Genomic DNA, 26,488 nt, shown 5'->3' on the forward strand with positions numbered 1-26,488 from the left:
AGAACTTAAACTCAAATTCCAAAGAACAAATAATCCAATCAAGAAATGGGCAGAGGACATGAACAGACGTTTCTGCAAAGAAGACATCCAGATGGCCAAGAGACATATGAAAAAGTGCTCCATATCACTCGGCATCAGGAAAATACAAATCAAAACCACAATGAGATATCACCTCACACCAGTCAGAATGGCTAAAATCAACAAGTTAGGAAATGACAGATGCTGGAGGATGCGGAGAAAGGGGAACTCTCCTACACAATTGGTGGGAATGCAAGCTGGTGCAACCACTCTGGAAAACAGCATGGAGGTTCCTCAAAATGTTGAAAATAGAACTGCCCTATGACCCAGCAATTGCACTACTGGGTATTTACCCTAAAGATACAAACGTATTGATCCAAAGGGGCACGTGCACCCGAATGTTTATAGCAGCAATGTCCACAATAGCCTATGGAAAGAACCTAGATGTCCATCAACAGATGAATGGATCAAGAAGATGTGGTATATATACACAATGGGATACTATGCAGCCATCAAAAGAAACGGAATCTTGCCATTTGCGAAAACATGGATGGAACTAGAGAGTATCATGCTTAGCGAAATAAGTCAAGCAGAGAAAGACAACTATCATATGATCTCCCTAATATGAGGAAGTAGTGATGCAACATGGGGGCTTAAGTGGGTAGGAGAAGAATCCATGAAACAAGATGGGATAGGGAGGGAGACAAACCATAAGTGACTCTTAATCTCACAAAACAAACTGTGGGTTGCTGGGGGGAGGGGGGTTGGGAGAAGGGGGGTAGGGATATGGACATTGGGGAGGGTATGTGCTTTGGGGTAAATTGGAAGGGGTGTTTAACCCTGAGAGACTATGGACGCTGAAAAACAATCTGAGGGGTTTGAAGTGGCGGAGGGGTGGGAGGTTGGGGTACCAGGTGGTGGGTATTATAGAGGGCAGGGCTTGCATGGAGCACTGGGTGTGGTGAAAAAATAATGAATACTGTTTTTCTGAAAATAAATAAATTGGAAAAAAAAAAAAGAAAGCTCCCCATGTGGAGAAGAGGGAGGTTCTGTTGGGTGCCTCATAAAACTCCCAGAAGTTGGTCTTTGAAACCAGTCCTCTGAGGAGAGACACCTGGAAACCAAATCTAGGTGTCAGATTAGGGCCTAGGGGCCTGTGTGTTTCAATCTTCTGTCTTTGGTGACACTGTTTGAGTGTGTATGTGGAGATAGTTGCTCAGATAATGTCAGAGTGCCCCTCTAAGTCCAGAGCAGCCTACACAACCAGAATGGCCTCGGGGGCCTTGAGGTTTCTCCTAATCTGTAGGGTTGTGGTCAAAGAATTGGGCAGAGTTAACTTGGATAGGACAGACACAGTCTTTTGGTGTGTCTCCATAGTTCCTAGCCTAGAGGGTGTGTTGGTCTGGGCTGTGGGCACAGAAGACTGAAAACACAAATTGGCTTAGGTATGGCTCTGAGGGTATGGCAGGTCGGATCTACAGACCATGAGGGGAGCTCCTCGGCTATTGAAAGATGGGCGAGTGGGGGGCGGTCCCTCAGGCTTCTGTCTCTGAATGTTGTGTCAAGGATAGCCATGGATTGTAGGATGGCCTCAGGGGCTATGGACGAGAATCCCTCTATGGGGATTTGGCACAGCTCCCAAGAGTTTGGGATCATTTTGTGGGAAGGGTGGAGTCCTGTTGTCTGGCTCAGGTATCTCTCCAAGAGAGGGATTCCAGAACAGAGCCCCAGGTGTGGGTGACTGGAAAAGTCAAACTCTGGTGAGGATTGGGATCACAGGGGTTTTGCAAGCCCCATATGCGGGCTCTTGGTCCAGGCCCTGAGAGGCCTTACTTCGACATGGGGCTCATGCTGAGGGTCACAATGTGAGTTTGTGCCCAAGTCGGCACTCACGTTTGGGTATGGCCTCAGGGGCTATGAAGGTTTCTCCTATGCTGAAGGTGTGACTCCATGCCAACAGCAAGCTTTACAGCAATGGGGAAGGAGGAGTTCTGATTTGTGCTTCAGTTACCCACCTGTGTGGGGATTTGATATAATGTCTAGGTTCAGATGTCTGAAAACTCAGGTTGGGAAAATATGACAGCCTAAGGCCTAGGGTCCTATTTGGTTCAATTTGCTTCTCTGGGGACATCTGTCTACAGTCTAAGTGGAGGTAGTTGCGCAGCTTGTCTCAAATCACTGAGGGTCACAAAGCGTGTTTGTGTCCAAAGTGGCCCTCAACATGGCCAAGGCCTCATGGGCCACGCTGGTTTCTCCTACACTGAACTTTGGACAACATGCGAACCAAAGGTTTCTGGGCATGTGAAAGGAGAAATTCTGATTTCTTTTTTTTTTCTTTTTTTTTTTCAATTTATTTATTTTCAGAAAAACATTATTCATTATTTTTTCACCACACCCAGTGCTCCATGCAAGCCGTGCCATCTATAATACCCACCACCTGGTACCCGAACCTCCCACCCCTCCGCCACTTCAAACCCCTCAGATTGTTTTTCAGAACTTCTGATTTCTGCATCACGTTCACCACTAGGCAGTGATTGGAGATAAGGTCTAGGTTTTGAATCCCAAAAACCGAGGTTGTTAAGTGATGACGACTTAAGTCCTTGGCAGGTCCAATGTGCTCATTATGCGGCCAGCTGTCTGGGTGTCAGTCAGGAAGTCCAGGCTCAGGCTGTGTCAGACAGGGCATTAATGCCCAAGGTAGACTGTATTATTTTGTAACAGTCGACTGGCGTGTAGGTTGATCCTCATTTGGGATTTCTGTGAAGCCCCATAGGGTAACGTTTTTTTCTTCTGAAGGGCAGGCACAATGCTGCATTGTGGCTCTGGAATTCCCAAATTGGAGGGCTTGTGGGCCAGGAGTGTGAGGACGGCAGTCTAAGAACACAAGCTAGGCTTAGGTTTTGGTGCGAGGACATGGCAGGAACACTCTGAAGAGCTGAATCGAGATCTTGTGCTCTGGAAGTCAGGGCGAGGATTAGCTGTTGGCTCAGGTAGGGGATTCTGCCCATGATCCGCCTTCATGAAGATTGGGGACATCATGTGGCCTGGGACGTTTTCCCATGATGGGAGTTGTGTGATGCTCCATGCACAAAGATTCCTTCTGCAGGACAGTCGAGACCTGTTGGATGGCTTCAGGATGTCACATAAGGAATGATGTCAGAGCAGGGTTCTAAGGATGGATGTCTGAAGAGCCGGCCCTGCATCTCAATTGTCTCCTAGAGATCTGCTGGCTCTGGGGGAGCAACCGAGGAGGTTGAGTTAAAATGGACTCTTCTGAGGTTGGGTCATAATGTGGGATTGTGTCCATGGAGACTTTGGAATTGGGTGGTGGCTCTGGTGACCTGAAGTTTTCTCCTAATGGGAGGTTTTGACACAGCTCCATAGAGCAAAGTTGCCATGTCTAGTTGAGATTTGTTTTGATTGGTACCTCCAGAAACCCAGATATGTTGGTATTGGAATCCAGGCCTCTGAGGAGTGATGCCTGGAAACAAAAGCAATGGATTCGATTAGAACCGAGGTGCTTGTCCGGTTCAATCTTCTTCTCTGGGCATATCTGTCTACGGGTCTGAGTGGAGGTAGTGGCTCAACTTGTGTCAGATTGCCCCTATTTATCCTGGATGTCCTAAACTATTGGGATGGCCTAGGGAACATTGGAGGTTTCTCCTAATCTGTAGGGTTGTGTCCAAAGGAAAGAGCAGAAAGAGCATAATTCCCTTGGAGAGGCCAGGCACAGTCCTGAGGTGTGGCTATAGGGGCCCCAGAATTGAGGGTGTGTGGGCCAGGATAGTGGAGACAGAAGCCTGAAAACACAAACTCGTCTTAGGTTTGGGGACATAGGTATGGCAGGCCCCATCTATAGACTGTGAGGAGAAATTATTGAGCTATGAACAAAGGGCGAATGTGAGGCGCTTTTTCAGGCTTTTGTCTCCGATTTTGTGTCAATGGTGGCCGTGGAATATCGGGCTGGCATCATCGGTCAGGGACGAGTTTTTCTCTCTGGGGATTTGGCCCGATTCCAAGTGTTTGGGGTCATTCTTTGGGTGTTAGGAGATAGTCATTATTAATATTATTATTATATTATTATATTATATTATTAATATATTATATTATATTATATTATATTATATTATATTATATTATAACCTCATGTGTCCCCCCAAAGAGGGATTGCAGAAAAGAGCTCTGAATAAGGTTGACTAGACTTCTCGAGCTCTGGCTAAGTTTGGGGGACTAGGGGCATGGCAAGCCCCATATGCGGGCTTTTAGTCCAGCCCATAAGAGGCTTTACTTGAGGACAGGGCTCACGCTGAGGGTCCCAATAAGTGTTTGTATCCATCGCTCAGTGTGCGGCCAGCTATCTGGTTGTTGGTCCCGAGGTCTGGGCTCAGGCTGTGTGAGACAGGGCATTACTGCCCCGGCTGGACTGTTTAATTGGGGTACAGTCTTGAGGCGTGCAGGTTGATCCTCATTTGGGGTTTCTGGGTAGCCCCATAGGGCAATATTTTTCTTCTGGAGGGCAGACAGAGTGCTGCATTGTGTCTCCAGAGTTCCCAAACTGAAGGATTAGTGAGCCAGGAGTATGAGGACGGAAGTCTGAGAACACAAGTTAGTCTTAGGTTTTGGGGTGAGGGTACGGCAGGCACACTCTGCAGTGCTGAACCGAGATCTCGTGCAACTAAAGTCAGGGCGAGGATTAGACATTGCCTCAGGTTGGAGTTTCTTTCTATGATGTCCCCTACATGAAGGTTGGGGCATCATGAGGCCATGGAGGTTTGCCCACTCTGCGAGTGTATGATGCTGGAAACCACAAGGATACCTTCTGTGAAACAGTCCAGACCTGTTGGATGGATCCAGGACGTCTCATAAAAAAATTTCTCCAGAGCAGGATTCTAATGATGGATGCCTGGACAGCCCACCTCGTATTCCAATTTTCTCCCTGCAACAAGGCAGGTTTGATCTGCTGGCTCTGGGTTAGCAACGGAGGGGTAAGTTGAAATGGACTCTCCTGAGGATGGGTCATAATGTGGGTTTGTGTCCATGGAGACCTTGGAATGGTGAGCTTGATCCGGGGCCCTTAATTATTCTCCTACCCAGAGGTGTAGACAGAGCTCCAAAGAGTATGTTTCCTATGTGGAGACAAGATTTTTCTGATGAGTGCCTCAGTAATCCCCCATATGTTGGTATTGGAAATCAGGCCTCTGACGACAGATGTCTGGAAATAAAAGCAATGGATCCGTTTAGGGCCTAGGTGCCTGTACGGTTCAATCTTCTTCTATGGGGTATCTCTCTCTGGGTCTGAGTGGAGGTAGTTGCTTATCTTGTGACAGATCAACCCTGTTTGTCCTGGGAGGACGACACTATTAGGATGGTCTCAGGATGTTTGGAGGTTTCTCCTAATCTGTAGGTTTGTGGCCAATGGAATGAGCAGAATTCCCCTCGAGAGGGCAGGCACAGTCCTGAGGTTTGGCTCCAGGGGCCCAAGCTTGGAGGTAGTGTGGGCCAGGACTGTGGGGACAGAAGTATGAAAACACAAACTCAGCTTAGGTTTGGGGACGTATGTATGAAAGGCCCACTCTACAGATCGTGAGAATTTTTTGGGGCTATGAAAAAGGGGCGAGTGTGAGGCGCTTGCTCAGGATTTTGTCTCTGGATTTTGTGTCAAGGGTGGCCGTGGAATGTCGGGGTGGCCTCAAGGGCCATGGACAAGTCTTTCTTTCTGGGGATTTGGCCCAATCCCAAGTGGTTGGGTCATTCTGTAGATGGGAGGAGTCCTTTCTGTATTTTTTTTTAACCTCAGTTGTCCCACCAAAGAGGGATTCTATAGCCAAGCCCTGAGTAGGGGTGACTAGACATCTCAAAATCTAGATGAGATTGGGGGAGCAGGGGCTTAGCAAGCCCCATATGCGGGCTCTTGCTCCAGTCACTGAGAGGCTTTACTTGACGATCGGACTCACTCTGAGGGTCACAATGTGTTTTTGTACAGATTGCGGGCCTAAGGGATAGGCAGGACCTCATGGGCCATGCTGCTTTCTCCTACAACATACGTTGGACAACATGCCAACCACAAGGTTTCTGGCCATGGGGAAGGAGGATTTCTGATTTCTGCATCACGTACCCTCCTGAGCAGTCAGTGGAGATAATGTCTATGTTCTGAAGCCTGAAAATGAGTTTGGGTAGAGATGATGACCTAAAGCCATTGTGTGTGCGATGGGCTCAGTGTATGGCTAGCCATCTGGGTGTCGGACGGGAGGTCTGGGCTCAGGCTGTGTCAGACAGGGCTTTAGTGCACTGGCTAGACTGTATAATTGGGATATGGTTGAGTGGCATGCAGGTTGTTCCACATTTGGAATTTCTGGTTAGCCCTATAGGGCAACATTTTTCTTCTGGAGGGCAGGCAGAGTACTGCATTGTTTCTCCTGAATTGCCAAACTTTAGGGCTTGTGGTCAGGATTGCGAGGGCGGAAGTCTGAGAACACAAGCTAGGCTTAGGTTTTGTGGCAAGGACACGGCAGGCACACTCTGCAGAGCTGAACTGAGATCTCATACTTCTGAAGTCAGGGCGAGGATCATGCTTTGGCTGAGGATGGAGTTTCTGTCCATGATGGCCCGTTCATGAAGGTGGGGGGGGCTTCATGAGACAATGGAGGTTTTCCCACGGTGGGATTGTGTGATGTTCCAAACAGCAAGGATTCCTTCTGTGGGACAGTTGAGACCTGTTGGATAGATCCAGGACGTCCCATAAAGAAGTTCTCCAGAACAGGGCTCTAAGGATCGATGCCTGGGCAGCCCACCTCGCATTTCAATTGTCTCCTAGCGACCAGGCAGGTTTGATCTGCTGTCTCCAGGGGAGCAACCGAGGTGGCTGAGTTGAAATGGACTTTCCTGAGGATCGGTCATAATGTGGGTTTGTGTCCATGGAGACCTTGGAATGGGGCCATGCTGCCGGCGCCCTGAAGGATTCTCTTAACCGGAGATTTTCACACAGCTCCAAAGAGTAAGATTCCCATGTGGAGAAGAGATTTGTTCTGATTGGTGCCTCAGGAACCCCTCTACGCTGATATTGGCAATCAGGCATCTTGGAGAGATGCCTGGAATCCAAAGCAATAGATCCGATTCACGCCTAGGGGGCTGTCTGCTTCAATCTTCTCTGGGCACATCTGTCTATGGTTCTCAGTGGAGGGCATTGCTCAGCTTGTGTCAGATAGTCCCTGATTGTCCCGGGCAGCCTACACTACTGGGATTGTCTTAGGGACTTTGGAGGTTTCTCCTAATCTGTAGGGTTGTTTCCATGGGAATAGGCAGAATTCACATGGAGAGGGCAGTCACAGTCCTGAGGTGTGGCCCTAGATATCTGGGTGTCAGTCGAGAAGTCCGGGCTAAAGCTGTGTCAGACAGGACATTAGTGCCCAGGCTAGACTGTATATTTGGGGTACAGTCGAGAGGCGTGCAGGTTGATCCTCATTTGGCATTTCGGGGTTGCCCCATAGGGAAAAGTTTTTCTTCTGGAGGACAGGCATAGTGTTGCATTGTGGCTCCAGAGTTCCCAAACTGGAGAGATTGTGGGCCAGGAGTGTGAGGACAGAAGTCTGAGAACACAAGTTAGGCTTAGGTTTCGGGGAGAAGACACGGTAGGCACACTCTGCAAAGCTGAGACTATCTGGTGTATCTGAATTCAGGGCGAGGATAAGACGTTGGCCCAGGCTGGAGTTTCTGTCCATGATGGCCCATTCATGAAGGTTGGTGGGCCAACACGAAGCCATGGAGGTTTTCCCATGATGGGAATGTGTGTTGCTCCAAAATGAAAGGATTCGTTCTGCGGGACAGTTGAGACCTGTTGGATGGATCCAGGACGTCCCATAAGGAAGTTCTCCAGAGCAGGGTTCTAAGGATGGATGCCTGGGCAGCACACTTCGCATTCCAATTGCCTCCTAGCAACAAGGCACGTTTGATCTGCTGGCTTCGGGGGAGCACCCGAGGGAGTTGAGTTGAAATGGACTCACCTGAAGATGGGTCATAATGTGGGTTTATGTCCATTGAGACCTTGGAATGGGGCGGTGGATCTGGGGACCTTAAGGTTTCTCCTAACTGGAGCTTTTCACAAAGCTCCAAAGAGCAAGTTTCCCATGTGGAGATGAGATTTTCTCTGATTGGTACCTCTGGAAACCCCCATATGCTAGTATTAGAAAAGAGGCCTTTGAGGAGAGATGCCTGGAAAAAAATTCAATGGATCCAATTAGGGTCTGGTGCCTGTCCGTTTCAATCTTCTTCTCTGAGGATATCTGTGTACAGGTCTGAGTTGAGTTAGTTGCTCAGCTTGGGACAGATCGCCCCTGTTTGTCCTGGGAGGCCTACAGTATTGGGACGGCGTCGGGTACTTTGGAGTTTTCTCCTAATATCTAAGGCTGTCTCCAATGGAATGGGCAGGATTCCCTTGGAGAAGCAGGCACTGTCCTGAGATGTGGCTCCAGGAGCCCCAGCCTGGAGGGTGTGGGCCAAGACTGTCATACAGAAGTCTGAAACACACACTTGCCTTATGTTTGTGGACGTATGTATGGAGGGCCGATCTACAGACCATGCAGAGAAATATTTGGGCTATGATCAAATGGCGAGTGTGAGGTGCTTGCTCAGGCTTGTCTCTGGATTTTGTGTCAACGGTGGCTGTGGAATGTCGGGGTGGCCTCATGGGCCATGGACGAGTCTTTCTCTCTGGGGATTTGGCCCGATCCCAAGTGGTTGGGGTCATTCTGTAGATGGGAGGAGTCCTTTCTGTATTTATTTACCTCAGGTGTCCCAACAAAGAGCGATACCAAAGCAGACACCTGAGTAGGGCTGATATGATATCTCAAACTCTCGTTAAAATTGGGAGACTTGGGGCATGGTAAGCCCCATATGTGGCTCTTGGTCTAGCCAATGAGAGGCTTTACTTGAGGACAAGGGTTACGCTGAAGGTCACAATGTGTGGTTGTGCCTATAATGGCCCCCAAGCATGAGTGGGGCCTCATGGGTCACACTGGTTTCTCCTACTATGAACATTGGAAAACATGCCAACTGCAATCTTCTGGCCAGCGGGAAGGAGAAGTTCTGATTTCTGCATCACGTTCACCCCTGGGAAGTGAGTGGAGATACAGTCTAGGTTTCTGAAGCCTGAAGACTGAGGTTGGCAGGAGATGACGACCTAAGGCCATGGAGGGTCCGATATGCTCAGTGTACGGCTAGTTGTCTGCATGTCAATCGGGAGGTCTGGGGTCAGGCTGTGTCAGACAGGGCTTTAGGGCTCAGGCTAGACTGCATAATTGGGGTACAGTAGTGTTGCTTGCAAGTTGTTCCTCATTTGACATTTCTGGCTAGCCCCATAGGGCAAAGTTTTTCTTCTGGAGGGCAGGCGGAGTCCTTCACTGTGGCTCCAGAATTCCCAAACTGGAGGGTTTGTGTTCCAGCAGTGTATGGACGGAAGTCTGAGAACACAAGTAGGCTTAGGTTTCTGGGCGACGGCACGGCAGACACACTTTGCAGAGTTGAAACAAGATCTCATGCATCAGAAGTCAGGGCGTGGATCAGACGTTGACTCAGGTTGGAGTTTCTGTCCAGGATGGCCCTTTCATGAAGGGAAGGGGGCATCACGTGGCCATGGAAGTTTTCTCACGATGGGTGTTGTGAGATGTTGTGCTGGACAGTTGAGAACTGTTGGATGTATCTAGGACGTCCCATATGGAATGACGCCAGAGCAGGGTTCTAGGAAGGATCCCTGGAGAGCCCGCCTCACATTCCAATTGTATCCTAGCAACAAGGCAGGTTCCATCTGCTGGCTCTGGGAGAGCAACCGAGGGGGCTGATTTGAAATGGGCTCTCCTGCGGATGGGTCATAATGTGGTTTTGTATCCATGGAGACCTTGGAATGGGGAGGTTGCTCCAGCGACCTGAATATTTGTTCAAACTGGAGGTTTTGACACAGTTCCAAAGGACAAGTTTCCCATGTGGAGACGAGATTTCCTCTGATTGGTACCTCAGGAAACCCCCTTATGCTGGTATTGGAAACCAGGCCTCTGTGGAGAGATGACTGAAGACAAAAGCAATGGATCCGATTAGGGCCTAGGCACCTCTCCGGTTCAATCTTCTTCTCTGGGCATATCTGTCTACGGTTCTGAGTGGTGGTAGTTGCTCAGCTTGTGACAGATCGCCCCTGTTTGTTCTCGGCAACCTACACTATTGGGATGGCCTCAGGGACATTGGAGGTTTCTCCTAATCTGTACAGTAGTGGCCAATGGAATGGGCAGAATTCCCTTGGAGAGGGAAGGCACTGTCCTGAGTTGTGGCTCCAGGAGACCCAGCTGGGAGGGTGTGTGGGCCAGGGCTGTCGGGACTGAAGTCTGAAAACACAATCTCATCTTAGGTTTGGGGCAAGGATCAGATGTTCGCTCAGTTTGTAGTTTGTGTCTGTGATGGCCACATCATGAAGGTGTGGGGGCATCATGAGGCCATGGAGGTTTTCCCATGGTGGGAGTATGTGATGCTCCAAACCACAACCATTCATTCTGCAGGACAGTAGATACCTGTTGGATGGGTCAGGATGTCCCATAATGAAGTTCTTCAGAGAAGGGTCTATGGATGGATGCCTGGGCGGTGCACCTCGCATTCCAATTTTCTCCTAGCGACAAGGCAGTTTTGATCTGCTGGTTCTGGGTAGCAACAGAGGGCGCTGAGTTGAAACGGACTCTCCTGAGGATTGGTCATAATGTGGGACTGTCCATGGATACCTTGAAATGGGGTGGTGGCTCAAGGGCCCTGAAACATTCTCATAACCGGAGATTTTCACACAGCTCCAAAGAGCAAGATTCCCATGCGGAGAAGAGATTTGTTCTGATTGGTGCCTCAGGAACCCCCATAAGCTGGTATTGGAAACCAGGTATCTGAGGAGAGATGCCTGGAATCCATAGCAATTGATCTGATTCATGCCTAGGGGCCTGTACACTTCAGTCTTCTCAGGTCACATCTGTCTATGGATCTGAGTGGAGGTCATTGCTCAGCTTGTGTCAGATCGAACCTGTTTTTCTCGGGTGGCCTACACTAGTGGGATGGTCTCGGGGATTTTGGAGGTTTCTCCTAATCTGTAGGTTTGTGGCCAATAAAATAGGCAGAATTTCCTTAGGGAGAACAGGCACAGTCCTGAGATGTGGACCCAGCTGTCCGGGTGACGGTCGGGAGGTCCGGGCTCAGGCTGTGTCAGACAGGGCATTAGTACTCAGGGTAGACTGTATAATTGGGATACAGTCGAGTGGCGTACAGGTTGATCCTCATTTGTCTTTTCTGGGTAGACCCATAGGGCAATGTTTTTCTTCTGGAGTGCAGGCAGAGTGCTGCATTGTGGCTCCAGAATTCCCAAACTGGAGGGCGTGTGGTCCAGGAGAGTGAGGACGGAAGTCTGAGAACACAGGCTACGCTTAGGTTTCGGGGTACGGGCATGGCAGGGACACTCTGAAGAGCTGAATCGAGATCTCATGCATTTGAAGTCAAGCGAGGATCAGCCATTGGCTCAGGTTGGAGTATCTGTCCATGATCCACATTCATGAAATTGGGTGCATCAAGTGCCCATAGAAGTTTTCCCACGATGTGAGTTGTGAGATGCTCCAGTCCACAAGGAATCCTTCTGCGGGACAGTCAAGAGCTGTTGGATGGCTCTAGGATGTCCCATATGGAATGAGGCAAGACCAGGTTTCTAAGGATGGATGCATGAAGAGCCCGCCTCTCATTTCAATTGTCTCCTAGTGACAAGGCAGGTTCGATATGCTGGCTCTGGGGGAGCAACCGAGGGGGTTGAGTTGAAACGGACTCCCCTGAGGATGGGTCATAATTTGGGACTGTGTCCATGGAGACCTTGGAATGGGGCAGTGGCTCCAGTGAACTGAAGCTTTCCCCTAACTGGAGGTTTTGACACAGTCCCATAGCACAAGTTTCCCACGTGGAGATGAGATTTTTTCTGATTGGTACCTCCAGAAACCCCCTTATGCAGGTATTGGAATCCAGGCCTCTGAGGAGAGATGCCTGGAAACAAAAGCAATGGATCTGATTATGGCCCAGGTGCTTGTCCTCTTCAATCTTCTTTTCTATGTATATCTGTCTATGGGTCTATGTGGTGGTAGTGGCTCAGCTTGTGTCAGATCGGCCCTGTTTGTCCTGGATGTCCTCCACTATTGGGATAGCCTCGGGGACTTTAGAGGTTTCCCCTAATCTGTAGGGTTGTGTCCAAAGGAATGAGTAGAATTCCTTTTGATAGGGCAGGCACAGTCCTGAGGTGTGGCTCCAAGGGCACCAGCCTGGAGGGTGTGTGGGCCTGGACTGTGGGTATAGAAGTCTGAAAAAAAAAAAAGACTTGTCTTAACTTTGTGGACATAGGTATGGCAGGCCCAATCTATGGACCGTGAGAATTTTTCGGGCTGTGATCAAAGAGCGAGTGTGAGGCACTTGCTCAGGCTTATGTCTCTGGATTTTGTGTCAACAGTGGCCGTGAAATGTCGGGGTGGCCTCAAGGCCATGGATGAGACTTTCTCTTTGGGGATTTGGCCCGATCCCAAGTGCTTGGGGTCATTCTGTGAATGGGAGGAGTCCTTTCTGTATTTATTTATTTATTTTTGGTGTCCCACCAAAGAGCGATTCCACAGCAGAGCCCTGAGTAGTAGTGACTAGATATCTCGACTTCTGGTTAAGATTGGGAGACTTGGGGCATGGCAAACCCTATATGCAGGCTCTTTGTCCAGCCTCTGAGATGCTTTGCTTGAGGACAGGGCTCACACAGAGGGTCCCAATGTGTGTTTGTGCCCATCACGGCCCTCAAACGTGGGCGGGGCTTCATGGGCCAGTTGGTTTCTCCTACACTGAACGTTGGACAACATTCCAACCACAAGGTTCTGGCGAAGGTAAAAGAGGAGTTCTGATTTCTGCATTACGTTCACTCGTGGGAAGTGACTGGAGATATGGTCTAAGTTTCTGAAGCCTGAAAACCGAGTTTGGGAAGAGATGAGGACATAAGGCCATGGCGGTTCAGATGTACTCAGTGTATGGCCAGATATCTGGGTGTCGATCGGGAAGTGAGGCCCCAGGCGGTGTCAGATAGGACATTAGTGCCCAGGCTAGACTGTATAATTGGGGTACAGTCGGGTAGCGTGCAGGTTGATCCACTGTCGGGGTTTCTGAGTAGCCACATAGGGCAAGGTTTCTCTTCTGGAGGGCAGGCAGAGTTCTGTATTGTGTCTCCAGAATTCCCAAACTGGAGGGCTTGTGGCCCATGAGGCCTCCCCGACATTCCACGGCCATCGTTGACACAAAATCCAGAGACAAAAGCCTGGATAAGCACCTCACACTCTCTCTTTCTTCATATCCCGAAGAGTTCTCCTCGTGGTCTGTTGATCTGGCCTGCCATACCTAAGTCCCCAAACCTACGCCTAGTTTGTGTTTTCAGACTTCTGTACCCACAGTCCTGGCCAACACACCCTCCAGGCTGGGGCCCCTGGAGCCACACATCAGGACTGTGCCTGCCCACTCCATGGGAATTCTGTGCATCCCATTGTCCACAATCGTACAAATTAGGAGAAACCTCCAAAGTCTTCAAGGCCATTCCAATAGGGTAGGCCGCCCGGGACAAACAAGGGCGGTCTGACACCAGCTGTGCATCTACCACACTCATACCGTAGATGGATGTCCCCAAAAAGGAAGATTAAACTGGGCAGTCCCTTAGGCGCTAATCGGATCCATTGCTTTGGTTTCCATGTATCTCTCCTCAGAGGTCTGGTTTCCAATATCATTATATGGGGTTTTACTGAGGCACCAATGAAAACATATCTCGTCTCCACATGGGAAACTTGTCCTTTGGAGATGTCACAAAACCTCTGGTTAGCAAAATCCTCCGGGATCCGTGTGCCACCGCCACATTCCAAGGTCTCCATGGACACAAACCCACATTAGGACCCATCCGCAGGAGAGTCCATTTCAACTCAGCCCCCTCGGTTGATCCCCCAAAGCCAGCATATCAAAAGTGTCTATTCGCAAGGACAGAACTGGAATGTGAGGCGGGCTGCCCAGACATCCATGCTTAGATCCCTGCTCTGGCGTCATTTTGTATGGGCCGTCCTGGAGTGATCCAATAGGTCTCAACTGTTGATCAGAAGGAATCCTTGCTGTTTGGAGCATCTCATAAATCCCATTGTGTGTAAGCCTCCATGGCCTCGAGATGATGCCCCATTCTTGAAGGGGCCATAATGTACAGAAACTCTAACCGGAGCCTAGGTCTGAACCTCGCCCTGACTTCAGATTCACGAAATTCCAATTTAAAACTGCAGAGGGTGCTTGCCGTGCCCTTTCCCCAAAAACTATGCCTAGCATGTGTTCTCAGACTTCTGTCCTCATACTCGTCGCCCACAAGGCATCCAATTTGGGAATTCCGGAGGCACAATGCAACATTCTACCTTCCCTCCAGAAGAAAAGCATTGCCACTGGGGCTACGCAGAAATGCCAAATGAGGAAAACCTCCATGACACTCGACTGTACCCCAATTATACAATCTACCCTGGGCACTAATGCCCTTTGTGACACTGCCTGAGCTGGAACCTCACGACCAACACCCACAAAGCTGGCTCCACACTGAGCACATCAGACCCGACATGACCTTAGGTCGTCATCTCTTCCCAACCTCGGTTTTCAGACTTCACAACCTAGACCTTATCTCCAATCACTGCCCAGGGGTGAATGAGATGCAGAAATCAGAACTACCATTTCCCCATGGCAAGAGTACATGTGCCTGGCATGTTTCCAACGTTCAGTGTAGGAGAAAATAGCATGCACCCTGTGTCCCAGCCCATGCTTGAGCGCCATGAGGGCATAAACACTCATTGTGATCCTCAGCGTGAGTTCTGTCCTCAAGGAAGGCCACTCAGAGTCTGGACCATTAGAAGGCATACTGGGCATGCCATGCCCCTAGGCCCCAATTTTTAACCAGATTTCTGGTTGTCCAGTCGCCCCTCCCCAGGGCTCTACTCTGGAATCTCTCTATTGGTGGGACACCTGAGATAACAAAACTGAAAGGACTCCTCCCATCCCACAGATTGACCCAGACCAATTGGGATCGGGCCAAATCCACAGAAAGGAAGACTCATTTATGGCCCATGAGGTCTCCCAGACATTCCACGGCCATTGTTGACACTAAAACCAGAGACAAAAGCCTGAGCAATCGCTTCACACTCGCCCTTTCTTCATATTCTGAAGAGTTCTCCTCGCGATCTGTAGATTGGGCCTGCCATACCAACGTCCCAAAAACTAAGGTGAGTTTGTGTTTTCAGACATCTTTCTCCACAGTCCTGACCCACGCACCCTCCCGGTTGGGGCCCCTGGAGCCACAGATCAGGTCTGTGCCTGCCCACTCCATGGGAATTCTACCCCTTCCATTGTCCATAATCGTACACATTAGGAGAAACCTCCATAGTTTCCAAGGCCATCCCAATAGTGTAGGCCGCCTGGCCAAACAGGGGCGGTCTGACACGAGCTGAACAACTACCTGCACTCATACCATAGATGTCGCCAAAGAATAAGATTGAACCGGACAGGCCCCTAGGCCTTAATTGGATCCATTGATGTGGTTTCCAGGTATCTCTCCTCAGAGGCATGGTTTCCAATGCCAGCATATCGAGGTTTCCTAAAGCATCAATTAGAACAAATCTTGTCTCAACATGGGAAACTTGCTCTTTGGAGCTGTTTCAAAATCTCTGGTTAGGAAAATCCTTCAGGGCCCCGGGGCCACTTCCGCATTCTGAGGTCTCCATGTACACAAACCCACATTGGGACTCATCTGCAGGAGATTCTATTTCAACTCAGCCCCCTTGGTTGCTCCCCCAGAGACAGCAAATCGAACCTGTCTTGTTGCTAGGAGACAATGGTAATGTGAGGCTGGCTGCCCATGCATCCATCATTAGAGCCCTGCTCTGGTGTCATTCTGTAAGGGACGCCCTGGAGCCATCAAACATATCTCAAATGTCCTAGAGAAGAAATCCCTGCGTTTTGGAGCATCTCACAACTCCCAACGTGGGAAAACCTCGATGGCTTTGTGATGCCCCCCCTCCCCTTTATGATGGGGATATCATGGACTGGAATCCCAACCTGAGTCAACGTCTGATCCTCTCCCTGTCTTCAGATGCAGGAGATCTCGATTCAGCTCTGCAGAGTGTGCCTGCCTTGCCCTCTCCCTGAAACCTAAGTCTAGCTTGTGTTCTCAGACTTCTGTCCTCACACTCCTGGCCCCCAAGCCCTCAAGTTTGGCAATTCCGGACCCACAATGCAACACTCTGCCTGCCTTCCAGAAGAAAAATGTTGCCCTATGGAGCTTCCCAGACACCCCAAATGAGGATAGACCTACACTGCACTCTACTGTACCCAAATTATATAGTCTAATCTGGGCACTAATACACTGTCTGACACAGCCTGAGCCCGGACCTCCTGACCAACACCCAGAGAGCTGACCGCCCACTGAGCACTATGACCCACCATGGCCTTAGCTCATCATCTCTTGCCAACGTAGCTTTTCAGGCTTCAGAACACAGACCTTAACTCTAAGCCCTGCCAAGGGGTGAACGTGAGGCAGAAATCAAAACTCCTCCTTCCCTGTGGCAAGAAACTTTGTGGATGGCATGTTGTCCAACGTTCAGTGTAGGAGAAGCCAGCATTCACAATGAGGCCCCGCCCATGTTTGAGTGCGGCAAGGGCATAAACACGCATTGAGACTCTCAACATGAGCCCTGTCCTCTAGTAAGTCCTCTCAGTGGCTGGACCATTAGACGTTATAATGTGCTTGCCATGCCCCTAGGCCCCAATTTTTAACCAGATTTCTGGTGGTCCAGTCGCCCCTCCCCAGGGCTCTGCTCTGGAATCCCTCTTTTGGTGGGAAACCTGAGGTAAGAAAACAAAACGGACTCCTCCCATCCCACGGAATGAACCCAAACTCTTGGGATCGGGCCAATTACCCAGAAAGGAAGACTCGTCCATTGCCCATGAGGTCACCTGGATATTCCATGGCCGTCGGTGACACAATAATCGAGACAAAAGCCTGGCAAGCGCCTCACACTCACCCTTTGTTCATATTCTGAACAGTTCTCCTCACGATCTGTAGATCAGTCCTGCCATACCTATGACCCAGAACCTAAGCCGAGTTTGTGTTTTCAGACAACTGTCCACACAGCCCTGGCCCACACATCCTACAGGCTCAGGCCCCTGGAGCCAAACCTGAGGTCTGTACCTGCCCTTTCCAAGGGAATTCTGCCCATTCAATTGCCCAGAACCCTACAAATAGGATAAAACTCCAAATTCCCCGAGGCCATCCCAATAGTGTTGGCTGCCCAGGACAAACAGGGGAAATCTGAACCCATCTGAGCACCTACCTGCACTCAGACCCGGAGACAGATGTCCCCAGAAGTACATTGGAAGCAACAGGCCCCTACGCCCTAATCAGATGCATTGCTTTGGGTTCCAGGCATCTCTCCTCAGAGGCCTGGATTCCAATATTGGCATTTGGCCATTTCTTTTTTTTTTTTTTTAAGATTTTATTTATTTATTTGACAGAGAGAAATTACAAGTAGACATAGAGGAAGGCAGAGAGAGAGAGAGAGGGAAGCAGGCTCCCTGCTGAGCAGAGAGCCCCATGCGGGACTTGATCCCAGGACTCTGAGATCATGACCTGAGCCGAAGGCAGCAGCTTAACCACTGAGCCACCCAGGCGCCTGGCATTTGGCCATTTCTTGAGGCACCCATCAGAACAAATCTCGTCTCCACATGGGAAACTTGCACGTTGGAGCTATCTCAAAGCCTCTGGTTAGAAGAACCCTTCAGGACCTTGGTGCCACCCCCTCATTCCAAGGTCTTCATGGAAAAAACCCACATTAGGACTCATCCGCAGGAGAGTCCATTTCAACTCAGCCCCCTCGGTTGTTCCCCCAGATCCAGCAGACCTAACCTGTCTTGTCGCTAGGAGACAATTGGATTGAGAGGCGGGCTGTCCAGCCATCCATCCTTAGAACCATGCTCGGAATCATTCCGTATGGGAAGTCCTGGGGCAAACCGACAGGTCTCAATGGTCCCGCAGAAGAATCTTTGTGGTTTGGAGCATCTCACAACTCCCATCGTGGGAAAACCTCCATGGCCAGGTGATCCCGTCCCCCCCCCCTTCATGAAGGGGCCATCAGGGACAGAAACTCCAACCTGAGCAATCATCTGATCTTCACCATGACTTCAGATGCACGAGATCTCGATTCAGCTCTGCAGAGTGTGCCTGCCATGCCCTCACATGAAACCTAAGCCTAGCTTGTGTTCTCAGACTCCATCCTCACACTCCTGGCCAACAAGCCCTCCAGTCTGGCAATTCCAGAACTACAATGCAGCACTCTGCCTGCCCTCCAGAAGAAAAACATTGACCTCTGGGGCTACCCAGAAACCCCAAATGAGGATCAACCTGCACGCCACTTGACTGTACCCCAATTATACAGGCTGCCCTGGGCACTAATGCCATGTCTGACACAGCCTGAGCCTGGACTTCCTGACCACACCCAGCCAGCTGGCCCCACACTGAGCACATCGGACGTGCCGTGGCCTTAGGCCATCATCTCTTCCCAACCTCAGTTTTCAGGCTTCAGAACCTAGACCTTATCTCCAATCACTGCCCAGGTGTGAACAGGATGCAGAAATCAGAACTCCTTCCTCATGGCAAGAAACCTTGTGGTTGGCATGTTGTCCAACATTCAGTGTAGTTGAAACCAGTGTGGCCCATGAGGCCCCGCCCATGTTTAAGGGCCACGTTGGTCACAAACACACATTGTGACCCTCAGCGTGATCCCTTTCCTCAAGTAAGGCCTCTCAGTGGCTGGACCAAGAAATGGCATATTGAGTTTGCCATGCTCCTAGGCCCCAATTTTTAACCCTATTTTGGGTTGTCCACTCGCCCCTCCCCAGGGCTCTTCTTTGGAATCCTCTTTTTGTGGGACATGTGAAGTAACAAACCTTCAAGGACTCCTCCCATCCCACAGATTGACCCAAAACAATTGGGATTGGGCCAATTCCACAGAGAGGAAGACTCGTCCATGGCCCTTGAGTTCTCCCCGACATTCCACGGCCATGGCTGACACAAAATCCAGAGATGAAAGCCTGAATGAGTGCCTAACACTCGCTCTTTCTTCATATCCTGAAGAGTTCTCCTCATGGTCTGTAGATTGGGCCTGTCATACCTAGGTCCCCAAACCTAAGCCGAGTTTGTGTTTATACACTTCTGTCCCCACAGTCTTGGCACACACACCCTCCAGGATGGGGCCCCTGGAGCCACACATCAGTACTGTGCCTGCCCACTCCACGGGAATTCTGTGCATTCCATTGTCCACAATCATACAAATTAGGAGAAACCTCCAATGTCCCCGAGGCCATCCCAATAGTTTAGGCCACTCGGACAAACAAGGGCGGTCTGACACCAGCTGTGCATCTACCACACTCTTACCATAGATGGATGTCCCCAAGAAAGAATATTGAACCAGACAGGCCCCTAGGCCCTAATTGGATCCATTGCTTTGGTTTCCAGGTATCTCTCCTCAGAGTCCTGATTTACAATATCAGCCTATGGGGGTTTCCTGAGGCACCAGTCAGAACAAATCTTGTCTCCACATGGGAAACTTGCTCTTTGGAGCCATCTCAAAACCTCCGGTGAGGAGAATACTTCAGCTCCCGTGTGCCACCACCCCATTCCAAGGTCTCCATGGACACAAACCCACATTAGGACCCATCCGCTGGAGAGTCCATTTCAACTCAGCGCCCTCGATTGATCCCCCAGAGTCAACATATCAAACCTGTCTATTTGCTAGGAGACAATTTGAATTGGAGGCGGGCTGCCAAGGAATCCATCCTTAGATCCATGCTCTGGCGTCGTTCCGTATGGGATGTCCTAGAGCGATCCAACAGGTCTCATCTGTGGATCAGAAGGAATCCTTGTGGTTCGGAGCATCTCACAACTCCCATCGTTGGTAAAACTCCATGGCATCGAGATGCTGCCCCGTTTATGTATAGGCCATAATGGACAGAAACTACAACCTGAGCCTAGGTCTGAACCTTGCCCTGACTTCAGATTCACGAAATCCTGATTCAAATCTGCAGAGGGTGCCTGCCATGCCCTCACCCCGAAACCTATGCCTAACATGTGTTCTCAGAATTCCGTCCTCACACTCCTCGCCCACAAAGCATCCAGTTTGGGAATTCTGGACCCACAATGCAGCACTCTGCCTGCCCTGCAGAAGAAAAACGTTGCACTTGGCGCTACCCAGAAACTCCAAATGAGGATCAACCTGCATGGCACTCAACTTTACCCCCAATGATACAATCTACCCTGGGCACTAATGCCCTGTCTGACATAGCCTGAGCCTGAACCTCCTGACCAACATCCAGAGAGCTGGCTCCACACTGAGCACATCGGACCCGACATGGCCTTAGGTAGTCATCTCTTAACAACCTCGGTTTTCAGACTTCACAACCTAGACCTTATCTCCAACCACTGCCCAGGGGTGAGTGAGATGCAGAAATCAGAACTACTACTTCCCCATGGCGAGAATACATGTGGTTCACATGTTGTCCAACGTTCAGTGTAGGAGAAAGCCAGTGTGCATCACGAGTCCCCGCCCATGCTTGAGCACTATGAGGACATAAACAAGCATTGTGCACCTCAGCGTGAGTTCTGTCCTCAAGGAAGGCCACTCAGTGGCTGGACCATTAGAAGGCATTTTGGGCTTGCCATGCCACTAGGCCCCAAATTTTAACCAGATTTCTGGTTGTCCAGTCACCCCTCCCCAGTGGTCTGCTCTGGAATCTCTCCTTTGGTGGGACACCTGAGGTAACAAAACTGAAAGGACTCCTCCCATCCCACAGATTGACACAAAACAATTGGGATCGGGCCAAATCCACAGAGTGGAAGACTCGTCCATGGCCCATGAGGCCTCCCCAACATTCCACGTCCACCTTTCACACAAAATCCAGAGAAAAATGTTTGAGCATGCACCTCAAACTTGCTCTTTCTTCATATCCCGAAGAGTTCTCCTCACGATCTATAGATCGGGCCTGCCATATCTACATCTCCAAACCTAAGCCGAGTTTGTGTTTTCAGACTTCTGTCCCCACAGTCCTGGCCCACATACCCTCCAGGCTGGGGCCTCTGCAGACACACATCAGGTCTTTGCCTTCCCACTCCACAGGAATTCTGACACTTCCATTGTCCATAATCATACAAATTAGGAGAAACCTCCAAAGTCCCCGAGGCTATCCCAATAGTGTAGGCCACCCGGACAAACAGGGGTGGTTTGACACCAGCTGAGCAACTACCATCACTCATACCATAGACAGATGTCGCCAGAGAAGAAGATTGAACCGGACAGGCCCCTAGGCCTTAATTGGATCCATGGATGTGGTTTCCAGGTATCTCTCCTCAGAGGCATGGTTTCCAATACCAGCATATGGGGGTTTCCTGAGGCACCAGTTAGAACAAATCTTGTCTCCACATAGGAAATTTGCTCTTTGGAGTTGTCTCAAAATCTCCGGTTAAGAGAATCCTTCAGGGCCCCAGTACCACAGCCCCATTCCAAGGTCTCCATGGACACAAACCCACATTTGGACCCATCCGCAGGAGATTCCATTTCAACTCAGCCCCCTTGTTTGCTCCCCCAGAGAAAACAGATAGAACCTGTCTTGTCACTTGCAGACAATTGGAATGCGAGGCAGGCTGCCCAGGCATTCATCCTTAAAACCCTGCTCTGGCATCGTTCTTTATGGGACGTCCTGGAGCCATCCAACACATCTCAAATGTCCTGCAGAAGGAATCCTTGTGCTTTGGAGCATCTCACAACTCCCAACGTGGGAAAACCTCGATGGCTTTGTGATGGCCTCCACCCTTTATGAAGGGGAAATCATGGACAGGAACTCCAACCTGAGCCAACGTCTGATCCTTGCCCTGACTTCAGATGCACTAGATCTCGATTCAGTTCTGCAGAGTGTGCCTGCCTTGCCTTCTCCCTGAAATCTATGTCTAGCTTGTGTTCTCAGACTTCTGTCCTCACACTCTTGGCCCCCAATCCCTGAAGTTTGGCAATTCCAGACCCACAATGCAGCACTCTTTCTGCCCTCCAGAAGAAAAATGTTGCCCTATGGAGCTTCCCAGACACCCCAAATGAGGATAGACCTACATGGCATTCTACAGTACCCAGATTATATAGTCTAACCTGGGCACTAATACACTGTCTGACACAGCCTAAGCCCGGACCATCTGACTAACACAGACAGCTGACCACATACTGAGCACATTGCACCCGCTAAACCTTAGCTCGTCATCTCTTCCCAACCTAGCTTTTCAGGCTACAGAATTTATATCTTAACTCTAAACCCTGGGAAGGGGTGAACGTGATACAGAAATCAGGATGGGTAGAGATGACGTACTTGGGCAATGGCAATCCCAAATACTAAATGTGGGACCCACTCTCTGTTGACTGACACTAGGTCGGGCTCAGGCTCTTTCTGACACAGCAGTATGGCCAGGGCAACCTATAAATCGGGGTTTCCTCGAGGGCCGAGCAGATTGATTCTCATGTGGGGTTTCTGGTCAGACTCACAAGGCACTTCTTTCTATATGGAAGGGAGAATGCTGCGTTGTGGCTCCAGAATTCCCTATCAAGAGGACTTGGGTACCAGTCAGGTGAGGATGGAATTGTAAACACAAGCTATGGTACAATTCAGTGCCAAGCGGAAGGCAGTTCCTATATGAAGTGACTTATTTGAGATATCCAGCACCTGAGTAGGGGCCGATGTCAGATATTTGCTCACACTGGAATTGTATCTATGATGACTGACAAATGGAGGGGTGGCGTCAAGAAGCCATGGAAGGTTTTTTTTTTTTTTAATCTTTTTTTCTCCTTCAATTTATTTATTTTCAGAAAAATAGTATTCATTATTTTTTCACCACACCCAGTGCTCCATGCAAGCCGTGCCCTATATAATACCCACCACCTGGTACCCCAACCTCCCACCCCCCCGCCACTTCAAACCCCTCAGACTGTTTTTCAGAGTCCATAGTCTCTCATGGTTCACCTCCCCTTCCAATTCACCCAAATTCCCTTCTCCTCCCTAACGCCCCTTGTCCTCCATGCTATTTGTTATGCTTCACAAATAAGTGAAACCATATGATAATTGACTTTCTCTGCTTGACTGATTTCACTCAGCATAATCTCTTCCAGTCCCGTCCATGTTGCTACAAAAGTTGGGTATTCATCCTTTCTGATGGAGGCATAATACTCCATAGTGTATATGGACCACATCTTCCTTATCCATTCATCCGTTGAAGGGCATCTTGGTTCTTTCCATAGTTTGGCGACTGTGGCCATTGCTGCTATAAACATTGGGGTACAGATGGCCCTTCTTTTCACGACATCTGTATCATTGGGGTAAATACCCAGGAGTGCAATTGCAGGGTCATAGGGAAGCTCTATTTTTAGTTTCTTGAGGAATCTCCACACTGTTCTCCAAAGAGGCTGCACCAACTTGCATTCCCACCAACAGTGTAAGAGGGTTCCCCTTTCTCCACATCCTCTCCAACACATGTTGTTTCCTGTTCTGTTAATTTTGGCCATTCTAACTGGTGTAAGGTGATATCTCAATGTGGTTTTAATTTGAATCTCCCTGAGGGCTAATGATGATGGGCATTTTTTCATGTGTCTGATAGCCATTTGTATGTCTTGATTGGAGAAGTGTCTGTTCATATCTTCTGCCCATTTTTTGATGTGTTTGTCTGTTTCGTGTGGGTTGAGTTTGAGGAGTTCATTATAGATCCTGGATATCAACCTTTTGTCTGTACTGTCATTTGCAAATATCTTCTCCCATTCCGTGGGTTGCCTCTTTGTTTTTTTGACTGTTTCCTTTGCTGTGCAGAAGCTTTTGATTTTGATGAAGTCCCAGAAGTCTATTTTCGCTTTTGTTTCCTTTGCCTTTGGAGACATATCTTGAAAGAAGTTGCTGTGGCTGATATCAAAGAGATCACTGCCTATGTTCTCCTCTAAGATTCTGATGGATTCCTGTCTCACGTTGAGGTCTTTTATCCATTTTGAGTTGATCTTTGTGTACGGTGTAAGAGAACGGTCGAGTTTCATTCTTCTACATATAGCTGTCCAGTTTTCCCAGCACCAATTATTGAAGAGACTGTCTTTTGTCCACTGTATATATTTTCCTGTTTTGTCAAAGATTAATTGACCATAGAGTTGAGGGTCCATATCAGGGCTCTCTACTCTGTTCCACTGGTGTATGTGTCTGTTTTTATGCCAGTACCATGCTGTCTTGGTGATCACAGCTTTGTAATAAAGCTTGAAATCAGGTAAGGTGATGCCGCCAGCTTTATTTTTGTTTTTCAACATTTCCTTAGCGATTCGGGGTCTCTTCTGATTCCATACAAATTTTAGGATTATTTGCTCCAGCTCTTTGAAGAATGCCGGTGGAATTTTGATCGGAATGGCATTAAAAGTATAGATTGCTCGAGGCAGTATAGACATTTTAACAATGTTTATTCTTCCGATCCAAGAGCATGGAATGGTATTCCATCTTTTTGTGTCTTCTTCAATTTCTTTCATAAGTGTTCTATAGTTCCTCAAGTACAGATCCTTTACCTCTTTAATGAGGTTTATTCCAAGGTATCTTATGGTTCTTGGTGCTATAGTAAATGGAATTGATTCTCTAATTTCCCTTTCTGTATTTTCATTGTTAGTGTATAAGAAAGCCACTGATTTCTGCACATTGAATTTGTATTCTGCCACGTTGCTGAATTGCTGTATGAGTTCTAGTAGTTTGGGGGAGGAGTCTTTTGGGTTTTCCATATAAAGAATCATGTCATCTGAGAAGAGAGAGAGTTTGATTTCTTCATTACCAATTTGGATACCTTTTATTTCTCTCTGTTGTCTGATTGCTGTTGCTAGGGCTTCTAATACTATGGTGAACAAGAGTGGTGAAAGTGGGCATTCTTGTCTTGTTCCTGATCTCAATGGGAAGGCTGCAAGCTTTTCCCATTGAGGATGATATTTGCTGTGGGTCTTTCATAGATAGATTTGATGAGGTTCAGGAATGTTCCCTCTATCCCTATACTTTGGAGCGTTTTAATCAGGAACGGATGTTGGATTTTGTCAAATGCTTTTTCTGCATCAATTGAGAGGACCATGTGGTTCTTCTCTCTTCTCATATTAATTTGTTGTATCGCATTGATTGATTTGAGAATGTTGAACCATCCTTGTAGCCCAGGGAGGAATCCCACCTGATCATGGTGGATAATCTTTTTAATGTGCTGTTGGATCCTGTTGGCTAGGATCTTGTTGAGAATCTTAGCATCCATATTCATCAGTGATATTGGTCTGAAATTCTCCTTTTTGGTAGGGCCATTGCCTGGTTTGGGGATCAGGGTAATGCTGGCTTCTTAGAAAGAGTCTGGATGTTTTCCTTCTGCTTCAATTTTTTGAAACAGCTTCAGGAGAATAGGTGTTATTTCTTCTTAGAAGGTTTGGTAGAATTCCCCAGGGAATCCGTCAGGTCCTGGGCTCTTGGTTTTTGGGAGATTTTTGATCACTGCTTCAATCTCGTTATTAGATATCGGTCTATTCAGGTTGTCAATTTCTTCCTGGTTCAATTTTGGTAGTTTATATTTTTCCAGGAATGCATCCATTTCATCTAGGTTGCTAAGCTTATTGGCATATAACTGTTCGTAATAACTTCTGATGATTGTTTCTACTTCCTTGGTGTTAGTTGTGATCTCTCCCTTTTCATTCATAATTTTATGAATTTGGGATTTCTCTCTTTTCTTTCGGATTAGTGTAGCCAGTGGCTTATCGATCTTATTGATTCTTTCAAAAAACCAGCTTCTACTTTCATTGATACGTTCTCCTGAATCTCTGGTTTCTCCCTCATTGCTCTCAGCTCTAATCTTGATGATTTCCCTTCTTATGTGTGGAGCTGGTTTGATTTGTTGTTGATCCTCCAGTTCTTTAAGGTGTAGAGACAGCTGGTGTGTTCTGGATTTTTCAATTTTTTTGAGCGAGGCTTGGATGGCTATATATTTTCCCCTTAGGACCGCCTTTTCTGTATCCCATAAGTTTTGGACCGAAGTGTCTTCATTCTCATTGATTTCCATGTATTGTTTCAGTTCTTCTTTGATCTCCTGGTTGATCGAAGCATTCTTAAGCAAGGTGGTCTTTAGCTTCCAGGTATTTGAGTTCCTTAGGAACTTTTCCTTATGATTGAGCTCCAGTTTCAAAGCATTGTGATCTGAGAATATGCAGGGAATAATCTCAGTCTTTTGGTATCGGTTGAGTCCTGATTTGTGACCCAGTATGTGGTCTATTCTGGAGAAGGTTCTGTGTGCACTGAGAAGAATGAGTATTCTGCTGTTTTAGGG

Source organism: Neovison vison, chromosome 3 (genome assembly GCF_020171115.1).
Source record: "Neovison vison isolate M4711 chromosome 3, ASM_NN_V1, whole genome shotgun sequence".
In the NCBI taxonomy this organism is placed as follows: Eukaryota; Metazoa; Chordata; class Mammalia; order Carnivora; family Mustelidae; genus Neogale; species Neogale vison.